This window comes from Amborella trichopoda, chromosome 1 (genome assembly GCF_054954075.1).
Source record: "Amborella trichopoda isolate Santa Cruz 75 chromosome 1, AtrichopodaSantaCruz75HAP2 v2.0, whole genome shotgun sequence".
NCBI lineage: Eukaryota > Viridiplantae > Streptophyta > Magnoliopsida > Amborellales > Amborellaceae > Amborella > Amborella trichopoda.
This window is the reverse complement of record NC_142336.1, coordinates 26,255,275-26,273,208: the sequence shown is the minus strand read 5'-3', so window position 1 is coordinate 26,273,208 and position 17,934 is coordinate 26,255,275. Positions and strand designations below refer to the sequence as shown.

At 35.4% G+C, this 17,934-nt stretch overlaps 1 pseudogene across 1 annotated transcript in view; it reads right to left on the bottom strand.

The window, feature by feature from the left end:
* Nucleotides 1-9,718: 9,718 nt before the first annotated feature.
* LOC18426814 (tubulin gamma-1 chain-like) overlaps nt 9,719-17,934 on the bottom strand; it is a 30,690-nt pseudogene continuing 22,474 nt past the window's right edge. The window contains exons 7-12 of the transcript XR_016046162.1: nt 13,950-14,024; nt 13,776-13,820; nt 13,436-13,564; nt 12,231-12,335; nt 10,192-10,219; nt 9,719-9,980 (exon numbers count right to left, since the gene is read on the bottom strand). The product of XR_016046162.1 is annotated as a tubulin gamma-1 chain-like (transcript). The remainder of the gene's footprint in view (nt 9,981-10,191; nt 10,220-12,230; nt 12,336-13,435; nt 13,565-13,775; nt 13,821-13,949; nt 14,025-17,934) is intronic.

Genomic DNA, 17,934 nt, shown 5'->3' with positions numbered 1-17,934 from the left:
TCTTGATATAAGGAATTTTCTTATGGGACCAGAACCATTAGATTCTGACTCGATGCCCTATCATCTTTAAAAGGTACATCATTATCTAATCTATGTGGAGGAAGCAGTTACATCTGCAATATACTAGTCTTGCTGACATAATATCCAACAAAAGCACAATAACTTGAATGGACAAGCTCTCTCTCATATGTGCTCCATTTAAGGCGAGACTTAGACCATTGTGTTCGTATTTTAGTCCTCTCTTATCTCTCCAAATTTCATATTCAAAGGGTTTTTCATTAAGAAGCGGTTGCACGACGCAATTGTCAGCAAAAACACGGTAACTTTGATAGACGAGATCTCTCTCACTGTTATCCATTAAAGCGATATTTGAACCATTGTGCTCATCTATGAGTCCTATTTCATCTCTCCAAGTTTTATGATCAATAGATCTACCACCTGAAAACAGTTGAAGGATTACGATGAAATGTCGAAGCTGTGCTGCAGAAGCTTATCTAACACTCGATAAAGAATAACATAATTCTTGATTTTTCTCACACGGTGTCCTTGCTGGATATAGGATATGTGAATTCGAAATTGAATAATATGAAGATAAGCATTGACTAAAATATGCTATTATCATTAAAGGACATCTGTGCATGCATATAAATCCATCTGAATCTCGTGATTATTCGGTTAATTCATGTGATTATCATCTTGAAGATTAAAGCGTGAAGATAAAGATGTAGATTAGCGGATAGATAAGGACTAAAAACTTAATTATTATCAGTTGAAAAATCTATATAAACCTCCATCTTTGATGAAGAGAGAGATTCGATTCTTTTGGGTTGAGTGGATTGAATCAGTGTCATAGTGTGTTATAGAGAAAGAGATAGAGAGCGATTGAATTTATAGTGCGTTAAGAGGGAATCCCATATATAGTTGTTCTTTGATTCGCAAACCATTTTCCAAACCCACTTGAAGCCCGATCTCAAAGAGGAGCAAATCATACGACAATACCCCGGCGTTTAAGTTCAAGTATACGACCCAATATTCCCATGGTATTGTTTTCATTTATATATGATTGCGTATTTTTCCTTGTTATAATCAAATGTATAGGTTTCAAGGCCCAAATCAAGGGTATTCAATCTAGGTTTCGATTAATGTAAATTGTAACAGAGAATTAGACCTCTGGAACTTGTGCGTTCCCAATATGTGATATAAAAAGCTGTGTTTCGATGATATAGAATGCATGGGCAAATTTGGTCATAAATGTGTTGTCATCTAGTTATTCATTTGGAGTCATATGTTTCTTTAAACATATTGATTGATTAATTCGACATCGCATTTTCGGAGTGTCCAATACCTAGAAAAAGGTTTGTTTGATATTTGAACCTGACTCAAATAGGGTCTTGGATCTAGGGTTTGAATGGTTTAAATCTAGGGTTCGAGGGTTGTATGTTTTTATGACTTAGGACTATGGTTAGGGTTTCTTTACATATCAAAGTTCATTGAAATGGTCAGGAAAAGGCTTTTTATAGGCAAAAATGCCCTAAAATAGGAAGGGGCGGTCTGAATCAATACAGAGGTGACACATGGACTGCGCCACAATATGCACTACGAAATTTCTCTCTTGCACCACATGTGGCGTTGAAATATTTCACTTTGGTTCTTTTACAGATTTGCTCCAGAGAACGCACTGGCCCGATCAAATTTAGACACATATGTAAGGTTGCAATATGCGATTTTTTTTCTTTCAAGTTATAAAAGCTGCCTATTCTAGGATGCTAGTCTCCCAATTCTAAAATATTGTCCTTCCTATACTAAGTGTTTGGGAATATTTGGTTTCTAAAATGAGATATTTAAGATATCTAGGATCATGGGAATATTTAAATAATATTAATATCCTATGTTTAAATATTGAGGATCTATGAGGATATTTTGTTTCCTTGAATGGTACATTTGGAATTTATGGCATATTCAAGGAATATTCTGGGCTAGACTATGAGCATGACTATGATTAATTGTGTCTTATGATGTATTTGGATAGTGTACATGAGGGGTTCAGAATTGAGAAATAAATCTAAATTTGAAGGGCGCATCTACAATATGGAATTCATTTAAATACATTAATGAAGAATTGGGGAGTTTAGAGCTTTGTAAATCAATAAGGGAGAAATATGAAACACACATCTTGCCATTTGTGACTAAGTAGATGCTTTGTGCTCTAAGAAGAAGAAAAGTAGCTTTAATGAAACGAATAAACATGGCATTTATGATGTCGCGACTTATATATTACGAAGCAGAAGGTTATTCGAACTTCGAACCATTTGGCCCCTCTCCATTTTGCAACCCATAACCCCAATCCCTTTTCCACCCTCATATAGGGCTACCAATCAAGTTGAGCCGACCAGCAGGCTTTCGTGCTATGCTCAGGAAGCCCTATTAACCTTGTAGGCTGGGTTTATGTCTGATTTCTGCCTTAGGGTTGGGGCTCCACCTAGTTGCAAAATTTTGAACTGGGCCTTGACCAAAACTCTCCTAGCCTGTTGGCGATCCTATGAGTATACAGCTGCCAATTGGATCATGGTGGAGGTTGAGGCCGTATTTTTAACTAGGCTTAGGACTCCTACTAGGCCCACGAGGGCTTAGATCAAAATGTTAGGATGCCAAATTAAAAAAGAAAAACCATGTTTCGAACCCCTTGTACCGAGGCCACGCAATAGGGCCCTATAAGGACTTAATTTTGTCCCTTCAATTTGTACAAAAGTGGTTCAATCCCACAAGAGTATCTAATCCAAATTGGAAGAAAATTAAGATCTCAATACACTGGCATTATCATTCAAAATAGAATGCAAAAGGTTTGAAACGAATCGGATAAATAACAAGAGAGTTATGGCCAAACTACACACGGTGGTCCCTCAAACCATCAAAACAATATTGGATGGAAAGATTATGAACCCCCATAGGTAAAAACGTGATGAAAAAGTTTTAGAAATTGAGTTACACTCTGAGACTAAATTATTTGATGGATTTGAAGCAAAGTAATCAATGAATATTATGCATCATCATGAATTCTCATGCATATAGGCTATAACTTATGAAGGACCACACAATGAATAAGCATAATGAAAAAGATGATCAAATGGGGATTCTAAGATCAATGAAACTTTTCTAAATTCAAAACTCCAACAACTATATATTCCAAGAATATGATCTTATGAGAAAAAAAAATTCAATGGAGTTTACCTTGATAAATGTACACTATGGACTTAAGCATAAGAAAGGACGATCATCATTAATGGAACTCTAAAAACTCTCTCTTTAATTTTTTTTCACAAAACCTTAAAAGGAGGGGAGCAACAAATTTTCAAAATGCTTCAAGAGTTAAGATAATTAGGGTTTGAGATCTCATGATGTGCTTTTATAACTTGGGTATAACCTTGGACTCAATCAATACCCTTGATGTACTAATCCAAAAGCACATGAGAGGTTAATGTACCTAACCACCCATCCTCATCCAACCACTAGGATGAAGGGATGGGATTTTACACCATTGTCACTCACCCTAATCTTAAGTTATATCACTTTACCATTTTGTCCTTGACCCATGTTTTTGTTTCAATTGTATCCAATATGGCCTTACAAAAATACCCTTAGTTTTTTTAATAATGTATTAAAGTAGATAACCACAAAGGCTAAAGGGACAAAAAGTAATTGGCAAAGCTCACACATGTGGAGATATTCTACTTTATCAAAACCAATCACTTTGTAGATCTAAAATTTCAAACCAATCAATTTAAATATAATGTCCCCTTCACACAAGTGTGCGAAGATATTTTTCAACCCAAATTTGAAAATGCTTTTTCTCTTTAATATCATATAAATAAATTAATTAAACTTCACACACGTCACGCAAGACCCATGTATGAGTTAATTAAAACATGTGATTAAAAGGAAGCCTTAATTTATAACATTATATAACAAAATACAACACTATATAACAAGACACCATAATACAACCCCTTATAAAACAAGTAACCAAATGCCAATCTAGTCCCCCCATAAGAATCAGCGCCCAACTGGGCGGTGATCCTAAAGTCAGGCGTGGGGTGCCACATGGCAGCCTTATGGCCACTTGGATGCCACTTGGCACTACCAGGTCAGGACTAAAGTGGAATTTGAGTCAAACAAATTGAAAACCCTCCTTCTTTTAGCAAATAAAATTTCGAAAAATTCTATAAAATTCACAATAAATATTTACAGTATTTTTGAGCAATTATTAGGTTTTCTCATTATTTTAAAATCGAATAAATGGTATAGTGAGATCTCAGGCTAATAACTATCGGTATCGGAGTACTCCATTGGGCTAGTCCCGAATGATGTTCCACCGAGTCTCAGATCGACCCAATAGACCTAGGTTCCACAGTCTTAAGCAGGGACACATAATTGGCCATATCAAAACTTCTGAACCATAACTTCTGATCATTCGGCTCTCAATAAATTACAAGTGTACCCCAGTGAGACATAATCTAACTTAATTACAGAGGTCCTCTCAAAGCACATGTGCACTGGCTCTTTCAAACTCGGATAATGCATTTGGAAGAGTAGCTTCTCATACGAAATAAAAATACACATGCCATGAAATGGTCTCGTGTCAGGATACGAACTTATGTCCCATAAGTCTTGACCATTTCATACAGGGCAAATACTCAATAAGTACTCGGGTTCTATTTTTCTCGTTTGGATTCTCCAAGCCTTGGTCGATTGCAGCTAAACAAACATGAGGCAAACCTATAAAATCCTAACTAGGAGGAGACCCTCACACCTCCTTGAGAATTTGTTTTCTCAACATGTGAACTCTCGATGCCTCATGCGTAAACGAGGTAAAAGAATCTGGGCTCCATTTCGCAAGACACTAAGATTTCAATCTCTCAATCGCTCCCACTGAATGAGAGACTACTGGAATTTAGGCCTTGATAAGCCATATTTCCAATATTCTCCCACTTGGCCTTTTGAGGCCTGAATTCATATATATATATATATATATATATATATATATATATATATATATATATATATATATATATATATATATATATATATATATATATATATATCTCATTATCGTTCACAATAAATTAAAACATGCATACTTATCCATGGATTTATCTTTCACAAGCAATAGATAAAGTAATAACAACTATGTCACCCTCCTTAAAGTAATAACAACTATGTCACCCTCCATATTTATCATGCACCCTATGGACTTAAGAATAAGAAAGGATGACTACCATCACGATCACCATTAATGGAACTCTAAAAACTCTCTCTCTTCAATTTTCTTTCACAAAACCGTAGAAGGAGGGGAGCAACAATTTTTCAAAATGGTTCAAGAGTTGAAATAGTTAAGGTTTGAGATCTCATGATATGCTTTTATAATATGGGTGTAACCTTAGACTCAATCAACACCCTTGATGCACTAATCCAAAGGCAAATGAGAGGCTAATGTACCTAGCCACCCATCTTCATCCAACCACTAGGATGAAGGGATGGGATTTCACACCATTATCACTCACCCTAACCGTAAGTTATGCCACTTTACCATTTTATCCTTGACCCATATTTTTGTTCTAATTGTATCCAATATGACCTTACAAAAATACCCTTAGTTTTTTTAATAATGAATTAGAGTAGATAATCACAAAGGCTAAAAGGCAAAGAAGTAATTGGCAAAGCTCACACATGTGGAGATATTCTACTTTATCAAAGCCAATCACTTTATAGATCTAAAATTTCAAACCAATCAATTTAAAGATAATATCTCCTTCACACAAGTGCGTGAAGATATTTTTCAACCCAAATTTAAAAATTCATTTTCTCTTTAATATCAAATAAATAAATTAATTGAACTTCACACATGTCATGCAAGACCCATGTGTGAGTTAATTAAGACATGTGATAAACAGGGAGGCCTTAATTTATAACATTATATAACAAAATATAACAATATATAACAAGACACCATAATACAACCCCTTATAAAACAAGCAACCAAATACCAATCTAGTCTCTCGCCTAGGGATCAGCGCCCCAACTGAGCGGTGATCCTAGAGCAGTGTTCGTAAAACCGACTGGTTAGAACCGAAACCGGCCGGTTAGATTGCTATCGGTGGGGTGACGAGTCCGGTTAGGGCCAATTTTACGGCACACCTCATAAGACGACACTCTCCAAAAAAAGTCAGCACCAAAATCGACCGGTATGAAGTCGAACCGGCAGTTTTAGTAGAAACCGATCGGTTTTTCCTAACCGGTTCGGTTTATCGTTTTTAACACCCAATATAACGGCATTTCAACGCATCAAATAACGGTCGTTATTTGATACATGACCATTATTTTTCATTGAACAAGATTTTGCAGCTTTTTTTTTGTATATTTTTTGTTTTTTTCGGTCAACTATCGATGTTATACACCAAAAAGTTTCTATAAATCGTCGATTATCGAATCAAAATTCCAAAAACAAAGAGTTCTTGGCAAATTGAAATGGGGATTTTTGAAAATTAGAAATTTCAGCCATTCTATTAAATGCAGCTTCAATACCTCATAGATTTTCATAAAAATGGAGGGCTTTGATTCAACGTTCACATATTTAAAATTTTCCAAAATGATGAAGATTTGAGGTTTTTTTGGGCCCGAAGTACTGCTGCTCGAAGAACGGTTTTTTATCCAAACAAATTGATTTCTGATCGATCAATTGATCGATTTTTATCGATTTGATCGTTGAAGTTCGATCATAAAGGCCTTATGTATCAAATAAACTAATTATTTTGATTTACTATTGATTAAACGTTTTTATATCGATTTTTTTTTGCTTTGTTTTTTTCTTGAAATTTTCGTGAAGTGAAAAATCTGCAATTTTTTGAATAAAGATCTCAATAGTGAAAGAATCTTTATGAAATTTGGGGCATTTGAATCTTAATTAAAGTATCTATCATATCCTTATGTCAATTTGTTCAAAAAATGAAAGATTTGGGGTTGATTTTGACTCTAAAGTTTCTGTGTTCTTGGGCTCGATTTAAGAGTTATTAAAAAAAATTTGTTTTTTAATCAAATTACGTTTTGTTTTTATAAAAATATGTTATTTGTGATGAATATGAGAAAAAACGAATATATACTTTCTTTTTTTTAATTTTATATATTTTTGGTGAGCTTTTTGGATTGTTATTTATGTTATTTATGTTTTTTACAAAAATATGTTTTTTTTATGAATATGAGAAAAAAAAATATTTCTTTCTTTTTAATGATATATATATTTTTTGAGCTTGTTGGATTGGTTTTAATGTTATATATATTTTTTTATAAAAATATTTTCTTTTATGATGAATATGAGAAAAAAATTTATTTCTTTTTAAGGTTATTTGGGTGCATGGTACTGTTGTCTTAGTTCTCAACTTCTTGTTTAGTTGTGACATGTTATTCTAATTTGTTTTTTATTTGTTACAAGTTGTCTACCATTTTTTGCAACTTCATACTCGTTAAATCTGTTTATTATCCTCTATGAAGAAAAGAAGTGGAAACTAAAAAGTGTTTTACTCATCTTTGATGTTTCCACATGCCAAAATGGATAAAAAATTAACTTTTTTATTTATTTATTAATTTTCATCTTAATTTTACATTTTAAAGGTTCCATCTTATATAAATTTTTTTTTTTTCATGTTAAAACCTAACTCAAAAGGTTACTGGGTAAATGAAGTTTGGCCATTTTAAAATCGATTTGGCCATTTGAAAATCGACTTGACCATATTTTTTTTAAATATGCGATTTGGCCTTTTGAAGCAACACTTAACACATTGACCCACACCTTGGATTTGATAACCAAGTTACTGAGTAAATGAGGTGCTCTCTCTTACTACCTTAACTCACAACCCTTCGACCAGGAACATCATGCTACAAAAAAATACGCTCTGAAATTCAATTCTAAATCGTATTAAAGGGTTTTTCAACATTAAAACAACATTTTTCAACATTAACATTAAAACAATATAGAAGCATATATTGTTGCATCATCCATTGTTAGTTGGACTTTGTAACTTCATCAATTGAATTTATGTGAATTGTGAAATTATAAATTGTCTCGCATATCTCCATAATATTCAAATATTAAACTATACAAAAAGTTGTTTCAATTTTTTTTTATAAGATAAATGTATGTAATATGATAGTGTATACTTAATCTAAGGTTTTCTATTTTTTGAGAGGGCTTTTGACCTTTTTTTAAAAAAAAAAATCTACTTGACCGGATAGTCTGGTTAACCGATCCAGTTAGTCCGATTCCGGTTCGAACCGCTCCCAGGATCATGACCAGTAACCGTTACGATTCGATTTTACGAACACTATCCTCGAGTGAGGCGTGGGGTGCCACGTGGCAGCCCTATGGCCACTCAGACGCCACATGGCACTACCAGGTCAAGACTAAAGTAAAATTTGAGTCAAACAATTTGAAAACCCTCATTTTTTTAGCAAATAAAATTTTGAAAAATTCTCCAAAAATCACAATAAATATTTAAAGTAGTTTTGAACAATTATTCGGTTTTTCTCATCACTATAAAATCGGACAAAAAGTATAATGAGATCTCAAGCTAATAACTATAGGCATCAGAATACTCTATTGGGCTAGTCTCGAATGATGTTGTGTCGAGTCTCAGATCGACCCAATAGACTTATGTTCCGCAGTCTAAAACAAGGACACATAATTGGCCATATCAAATCTGCTGAGCCAAAACTTCCAATCATTCGGTACTCAATGGATTATAGGTGTACCCCTGTAGGACATGATCTAACTCAATTACAGGGGTCCTCTCAACGCATATGTGCGTTGAGTCTTCCAAACTCGAATAATGCATTTGAAAGAGTGGCTTCCTGTACGAAATGAAAATGTGCATGCCATGCAATGGTTTCGTGTCAAGATAAGAACTTATGTCCTATAAATCTTGACTATTCCATAAGGGACGAATACTCAATAGGTATTCAGGTTCTATTTTTCTCGTTTGGATTCTCCAAGCCCTGACAGATTGCAGCTAAACATGAAACTAACCTATAAAATCCTGACTAGAAAGTGACCCTCACCTCCTTGAGAAACTGTTTTCTCAACACGTAAATTCTCGATACCTCATGTATACTCAGGGTAAAAGAATTTAAACTCTATTTTGCAAGACGTCAATATTTCAATCTCTCAATCGCTCCTAGTGAATGAGAGACTACTGAAATTTAAACATAAATAGGCCATATTTCCAACAAAAAGCACAGCCAAAGCCAAGCTTGGTTCACCCCGAGCTGATCATGGAATTCTCATCTCTTCTTATTAAGCCCATGCTTACCCCTATTTAATCCTATTTGGTTAGCATCTCTCTCATGAAAGTCATGTGCTTTCTGTCAATAAAGGAGAAAAGGGAAGTGGAGAGCCACCCGACCTATCTAGAGTTTTCTCTTGCCATGGAGGGGGGAAAAACAAGCTAGAATTTCACCTACCCACAGAGAGGTAGCTCGCCCCAGTTTTGCTCTCTCTCAATCAAACGATATAGAAGGGTCATTGTTTCATTATCCCTGCTAAACAGACCTCCTACACTCCCTTCCTGGATCATATTTGGCCCCCATTTTTTAGCGACAGACAGGGAGAGGGCCTAAATCCCTAGAAAATAGTTTTTATGACTGGAGAAAATTCAGTGAACACAAATAATGATTGATCGCTGGATCTAGGCCTCAGGGGATTCTTTAAGCCCAAAATTTCGTAGAAAGGTTCAACATCACCCTATGAATAATACATTGCCATGTCATATTCATTTTTTAGCAACTGTTGTTTTTACTATTGTCATTTCTATATGCAGTCAGGCTTGTCTATACGCAATCGGGCCAGATCCCTCATCCTTTCGGTGGCCAGTCTGCTCATGATAACTGAGTGAAACAGCCATTATCCTTTCCTGAATGATGCTGACCTATTTCTTCTACAAAACATAAATACAAGCCAAATCAATATAGCAAAACCTACAATTATAGGTGGCAAACTAAGAAATGAGACGCATAATTACAAACCAACATTTCAGTGGTACATTTTATAGTCATAGGAGAACAATAAACAATATGACGAGGAAAGAAAACCTCATAATTTGGGATCTGCTTATACAATATTGGGATCTGTTACTCCAGTTGCATTACCTTCCCCTGTCAGAGTTTGGTCAGGGTCCTGCACATGCACAGAACAGAACGGATGTTCCCTTGTTAGTGCAATCAGAAAAGCACATGAATATGCACACCTGATCAAATCCTAAACCCACCTTAGGAACATGTGCACAAGTGTATGTACATTATGCAGGAATCTGTAAATGCATAGGCATGCATACTTGTGGAGGCACATAAACAAGTATATGTATTTGCTATGTAAAGCATTCTTATGTATGAATTTATAGAACTGCAAGTATACACATTTATGCAACGGATCATCACTACACTTGACATGGGGAATCTTCGAATATCCAAAAGTGTACTTTTCTATTAGAAAGTGTCTAAAAACATTTGCTTCCCTCCATTCTGTTCCATTTATATTATATGGAGAATACACCAATTACCAAAACGAAGGTTCTCATCATTCCTGCCAGACTCTCATTTCACATTTTTCTATGCATATACCAGTGTCGAGAAAAGAAGTTTATTCCCATTTTGGATGTAAAGCCACATTTTGGTCTGAAGTGATCAGGACCACCAAAAACCCATCAATCCATGAGCTGGATGAACGGCGCCATTTTCACTCAGACACAAAGTTGCAGCATTTTGAGAGTGCAATGTCACGTACTTGGGTAATAAAATGACACCCAACGGTGCCACTCGAACGATAAATGAGCCATCATCAATAGGTCCTCCCCAACAGCGACAACATGATTTAGGGCAGCATGCAAATACAGCCTTAGCCTGAACATAAATCTACCATTGTAATTTTAATATGTCAACAGCCAGTCATAAGGATAAACAAACTCGAGGATGAGAATGAATTCAGATATAGCAGGTATCAAAATAGGAATGTTGAGACTATTTGGGTTTCTTATTGCCTGCCACATTGTAAACGTTGTGGGATGTATCACTACTCTCTTCCTATTCTATTGCACCCAATAGGCGGTGAGGGGAGGAGGATACAAGGGATAAATGAAAGGAACAAGTGATTCTAGAGGCTAACTAGGTAGCCATAAGCCTGCTAAACTCCTCTTACAAAATCTTGGCTAAAGTCTATAACCCAGCTGTCAACAAGTCTCTGAAAATATATTGTTCCACAAGTCCAGCCAAAATCTTTCAAAAGTAAACCAATTATGCCCACTTCAAAACCAATTTTACAGTTAAAATGAAAAGAAAATCAATGCGATCAAGACAGGAAAATGAGATATTCAATAAAGCAGCAGCATACAATTTATGCCATGGAACCCATGTAGTGTTCAGGTTATTATTTCGAACCTTAATGCTACCCACAAAAAGCTATAAAGCCTCTTCATGTGAAATAAAACTGACATCCTATATGAACTTACTGAATAAGAAAATAGAATCATTTTATCGACCAAAGTCCGTGTAAAATGGAATCCTCACAATAGTTAAGACTCCTTGTGTATCTAACCTAAAAATGAAAGTAAATAACATCAAGGATTGGTTTCATAACCTAAAAATGAAAGCAAATAACATCAAGGATCAGTTTCACCACCTCGTGTTTTAACCTAGCACAATGGGCATGGCACTCTATCAAAGGTAATACAATGAAAATGAATCTCTCAGCTTAGTTTTTGTCTTACAGGACGACGGAAGACATTGTTTTGGGTCAATTCTTTAGGAAACAAGCTGCATTTGGCACAAATTTTAACCGCAAAGAATGTGCCCTCATCCCAGTCATTCATAAAATCAGTCATAATTAAGGGAACAGACTTTTTGAAGTTTCAGGGGAGTAATAGGACTCTTCCCAGTATATCTGCCTAGACTAACCCAGCAAATATTGAAGGGTTCAAGAAACTTCTTTCCACTAGTTTGAACATTAATGCGATTTCCAACAATTACCTGAAACAATTATATTGACAAAGTTTCAATCACAAGCCTTCAATGCTTAATAGCATATGTACTCCCCAAAAAGATGCCACATACAATTGCGCGCGCACTAACACACCATGCACGCGCACGCACACACACACACACACACACACACGCACAGAGAAAGAGAGAGGTACCTCCATTCCCCATTTGATATAATCCGGTGACTCACAAGCCTTGTATTCATCTACCAAGCTCTCAATGATCTCACGAGACTCATCAAATTCAGAGAGATCATTGTCCTGAAATTCCCAAACCAGATCATATTTAAATATAGAAAGTAGTAAATAAAAAAATTAAATGATTTTATGCATAAGCAAAAAATAGGATATAGTGTTGAAACTCATGATGTCCAATCTGTGAAACAGTGGTCTTAAGATCAGCTGTCATGGGCCATAACTGGCAGGGACCATGGCCATTACATAACACAACTGCCCATTAAAATAGGAGCAAGAAAATTAGAAAAGAGGACCTACAACTAGGGGCATGCCGTGTTTGAATGTTTGAAAAGAGGACCTACAACATGGTTCCAAATCTCTTCCATCACCGTACAGTGATGACAAAAGTTAAATGTTGACCATTGGTTTTTCTACTATTACATTATAATTTCCCATATACGAATGGAGGTTAAAACCTATAAGATTTAAAAGAAACCCACATCCATCAATAATGCTTGCATGCCAGTTTTTTGGAACTCATTAAAAAGATAAAGTTAATCTAAATCTCGAAAGCCAGTTGAGTTTTTCTTATGACCAACAAAGACCCAAGTCTTTCTGAAACTAAATTATCAAGAAGAAGAAATAAACACGTTTGCGTATCAAATTTAAGGCAGTTGTATCGAAAAAGGTCTCGACAAAGCTGCAATAACTACAATCACATAACGAAAGGACCCAACTACTCGCATATGGCAGATTGATAGATTTGAAACATGAAAATGATAGTGGAACCAAACCCACAACTTTCAAAATTACGGTAAAAATTACAGCATTAAATTATCATTACTGAATAAGACAAATACAAAATGATTTCATATTTCATAACATAATTTACATTTTCATGTAATTTTCTGCTTCGTATATTTACATTGGGGTAAAAGATCTACTTAATATGCTTATGATCCAAATATACTGAGAGAAGGGCACAATGGTAACAACTATTACGGAAATTACTCATATATGCAAAAAAAAACAAGTAACTCTTGAGCAATAGCTGAATTAATAAAAGGACCAACTGTCACCAAGGGAGAGGCAAAAGCAGTCACAACCCAACTTGCACCAAATTTTATGAACTCCAACGAACGAAAAACCAACAAATGGATGAGATAGCAGGGGCAACAACTTACTGCAAACATTGGGAATTTCCGATAATTGTCAAGGAAGGCCTGTTTCTTCCTAAGCTTTTCATATTGGCTGAGACACTTGCTGAAGAGATGCCTTATGCTTGTATGGCTTGCCAGCATCAAGCCACTAACCTAATAATGTGTTATCAAACAATGCTATTTAATTGAAGAATACTATTCTCCCAATATATAAGAAAATTATATAGTTTTGCAAGGAATAGAACTAACCACGAACAATGTCCCATAATGTAAAAATTAACCACAAATTTCCAAAGAACACTAAAGGCAAGAAAAACTGCACAACAGTGACAATTTATCATCGAATGTGTTCTCAAATCCTTACTCGGTGTGCAGTTTGAACTTATGGAGACTTTCTGGACAATGCAACCTGCAAATATGTTTCTTCATATAGTATGTTTTGAATAAAAAGAACTCAAAAAAATAAGCTACCTATAAATATGTTAGAATGGGAGATGATCCAGTATGGAAAACATAATTAAATGCATAAAAAGGTTACCTGAGTGCTTGCAGGGCCCCATTCAATGAAATTGACAAGCTTTCTCTCACGAATTCTTTGCAAGCTTTTGTGCACCTAATGCACATGCACAGTGACCATTAGTGTCATTACCAAGCCAGTTATTGCTAAATTTCCTGGTCCTTAGCTTTACTAAACCCAGTCTCTGATGCATGGGGCGTTCAATGTTATTAAAATTAGACTGGACTGGCATATCCAGATGGTTAAGCCACGAACTGGGACTGGAACGGGTTCGAGCTTATTATTGAAAAGCCAATTGTTCAAACAGGTCTGAACGGGCCGCTTCAACCAATTGGGCTGGTTGAACCAACTCGTTCATACCAGTTTTGACAAACTTTTTTGTATTTCTTAATATTTCAAGGAAAAGTATACCATAAGACTATTTATCTTTGGTACAAGGTGGTTACAATTAATCTTGACCATTGGATGTGAAATTAGATGGCTGCATTTATTCCATAGACCAAGCTCAAACTTCAAAAGAAAATTTCTCGAACTTTGTGACACACCAAGCGATCAAATTTCACATCAGATGGTTGTAAATAATTGCAACCTTATTGTATCAAAGGTACATGGTCTAATTGTATACAATCCCATATTTTAATACTTAAGTTTCCAGGTTGGTTTGACCGGTGAATTGGCTGGTCCGACCAGTATGGACCAAACGGTGCCCTCACCAGTTTGACAACTGGGTCTTGATAACATTGGGAACAACATCAGTAGGGACAGATGTGTGAATCAAAATCACACAAAAAGAGAAAAAAAGAGGAGGGGGGAGGGGGAGGGGGAGGGGGAGGAAGGGACAGAGAGAGAAAGAGAGAGAGAGAGAGAGAGAAGATACCATAATTTCAATAGTAACACAATCCCAGATTTCAGGGATCACAATTTCCAAGTTACCAATGCCATCATTGAGAGAAAAGTGCAGAAGAGAGAGAAATTGATGGTATGGGGGGAAAAAATGGAAAGACGAGGACTCCAGGTAGACTACAGGGAAAGGGATAAAGATGAAAAGGGAGAAATATATAAAAATAGGGGAGAAAACAAAGAACAGATAGAGAGGATAAAGAGAAAGGCGTAGAGGAGAAAATTTTGGAAGGGAAAAAGTGGGAGAAAGATCGGTATGGTTGGATGAAGAGATGTTAACTATATGAAAGACCGGACCAGCCGGTTTGGATCAGGAATTGTCAAATCTATGGCCATTATAGTCAACCCAAAACCCTAGGGCACAAAGGCCATGGAACCAAACTCAAGTTGGTGCACCACGGTTCTCATCACTGGAGTGGCCACTTTGACAGGTACTAAGACGAACAGGCCAATTTGATATGGCCTCAAAAAGCCTAAAAAGTCCTCCATTTATTTTTAGAAATTAACTTAAAATATATCACTTATAGGGTTTTTTTTTTGTTTTGTCCTTTGGATTTTGATAAGGAGTGTTTTGGTAAACATCGATATTAGGGTGGTTTTTAGGTTTAAATAACACTTTCCAGAGCAAGAGAAAGACTTTGGTGATCTTCTCTCTCTCACTCTCTTTTTTTTCAAGAGTTCTCTCTCTTTCACTCTCTCTAACCTGAAAAAAACCCCTAACATTTGGGCAAATTAGCTGTGATTTTTTCCAAGCATATTCCAGCCACTCAATGCAAAGTTTCAAATCCTGAGTAAGTCTATTTGACTTATCCTTTGATTTAAATGTTTTAGATTTACAAGTTGGAAAATTTGAGAAAAATAGTTTAGGGCTTTTAGAGATAACGAACTTTTTTTTGCCAAATAATTGTAATGGGCTGTTTCTTGCATTCATTTTGAAGATTTTGTTGGCTTTAATAGTTCAATGTTTTAGGTATTTGCTTACTTTGTGGATTTTCTGAACTTTTGTACACTTTTTTTTTAGGTTTTTTTTTTATTTAATTTGTAATTACTTGTGGTATTTTATTCTGGGTCCTTTAATACTTTGATTGAAATATGGGGACTGCTTATGTATGGAGATTGTTCCCTAGTTATAGTTTTGTGAATTCCTAATTGATATTATGACTTTATAATTCCCTTTTTTATCCCTTCATAATTCACATTATAACTTTGTGACCTTTTACATACAATTCAATGTTATTGCTTGATGGGTTATTGGAGTGCCTCATGAGACACAGACATATGGTATGTCATAGTTTGATTTTTGTTTTCTAATAATTATCTGAAACTTTTCCATTTTTCTAGATTTTTTTATGGTTTTCTCCATATTCTTCTCTGTTTTTTCAATTTTTGTTTTTCCCATTTCTTTGTTTTGAAAATTTTCCAACCGGTCGACTAGTCCACTGATCCAGTGCCCTCACCAATTCGACCTCTAGTACAGTTTTAACAACTTTGGTTGTGACTGAAAATGAAAGAGCGGGAATAAATAGGTTTTAGGGAGAATCTAAGTTCGAAAAGGAGTAATGCTTCTAAAGTTATAACGTGACAACAAATACGAATACACTCCACTGACTATACACTACTACTCCAGACAATCACAAATCATGCAACTTATAGGACATTCTAGACTTACAACAAGAATACAATCACAAAATTATAGGACATTTTACACTTATCCAGGGAACATTTTTTTTTTTTCTTTTATTAATATATCTGAATTCCACTTACAAGTACTATAAAACAATACTTATTAATATATCTGAATTCCACTACAAGTACTATAAAACAATACTATAAACAAGAAATAAAAACCTCAATACAACCTAGGATCTTTCGATTCACTACCAAATAAATAGGACTCAATTCAAGAGCCGAATACAAGCTTTAATAATAAATTCTAATACAAATAATGTTCTTGAAAATTGCAATAAATTGAACCAATAATGACAAAATAAACTTAGAAAAGCCAAGAAAACTTACTTACACTCCACACCTCATTACCTGACCCATGCAGCACACTAATCCTATTCGCCCTGCTGAATTCTTTGAGTTGGGAAGCTCCGTAGGCAATACCTTTTTCAAAACCAGAGCTTCAGATCATAAAAAATATTAGGATTTTTCTAGAAACCTTTTTGAGACTCTTAGGGCATGCCACCTTAGTGGCACCTTCCCTTTTTCAAAATGGGCTACGGATGCCCCTCTATGAACCTTATGGATGGTGTGCCACACCAAACTCTCTTAGGTGGTGCATGCCACCCCTTTTTGGAACAAGAGAGGAGAGAGAGAGAGACAGATAGAGAGCGAGGCATGGAGGAGAGAGGAGAGAGTGAGAGGCTAGGAAATTTCAAATGTTGAGAATGAGGGGGGCTACCCTCTATTTATAGCCTCCAGGAGTCTCAAGTAACCTATGACATGAGAGAGAAGTAAATCTGAGTCATCCATCAAATGAATCAACCATCATGATTTAGTGAGGAATCTAGGACGTTGATGCCCTGATTCTTTGACCTACATTTACTTTTAGTCAACTTAGGATAAGATCAACAAAAACATCTTTTATCTTGGCTAGAATTTCCTCTTCTCCCACAGAGCGATTGAAGGAATTCAAAGTCAAAACATTTGGTCAAACACAAAAGATTTGAAAAAGTAATTTTTAAATATAAAATATTCTCCACTCCCACAAAATACAAACACTAAATATTTTTCAAAGTTTTCATAAGGTTTTCTTTATCATTTTTAGAAAACATAACTTAATCCATAACAAAAATGAATAGACACGGGCATCCTTACCAGGCTAGGATGTATGAGCCATGTTAGTCATACATCCCACACCCACGTAGGGCCCCCAACTTGTGGGGCTGGACCCTTAGTCCACCATGTGGGTCCCACAATGCCCTAGAGATGTTTGGTAATTATAAAAACACCCTTAGGTGTTTTATTGATGAATATATTTTAAAAATTCCTAAAAAATATCTAGAAAACAAAAAATCATTTCTTAAGCTGAAACCAAAATTACTAGAAGTCGATTGATACTAATAGGTCCGTAAAAGTGACGGTTAGGGCACTCCACCTG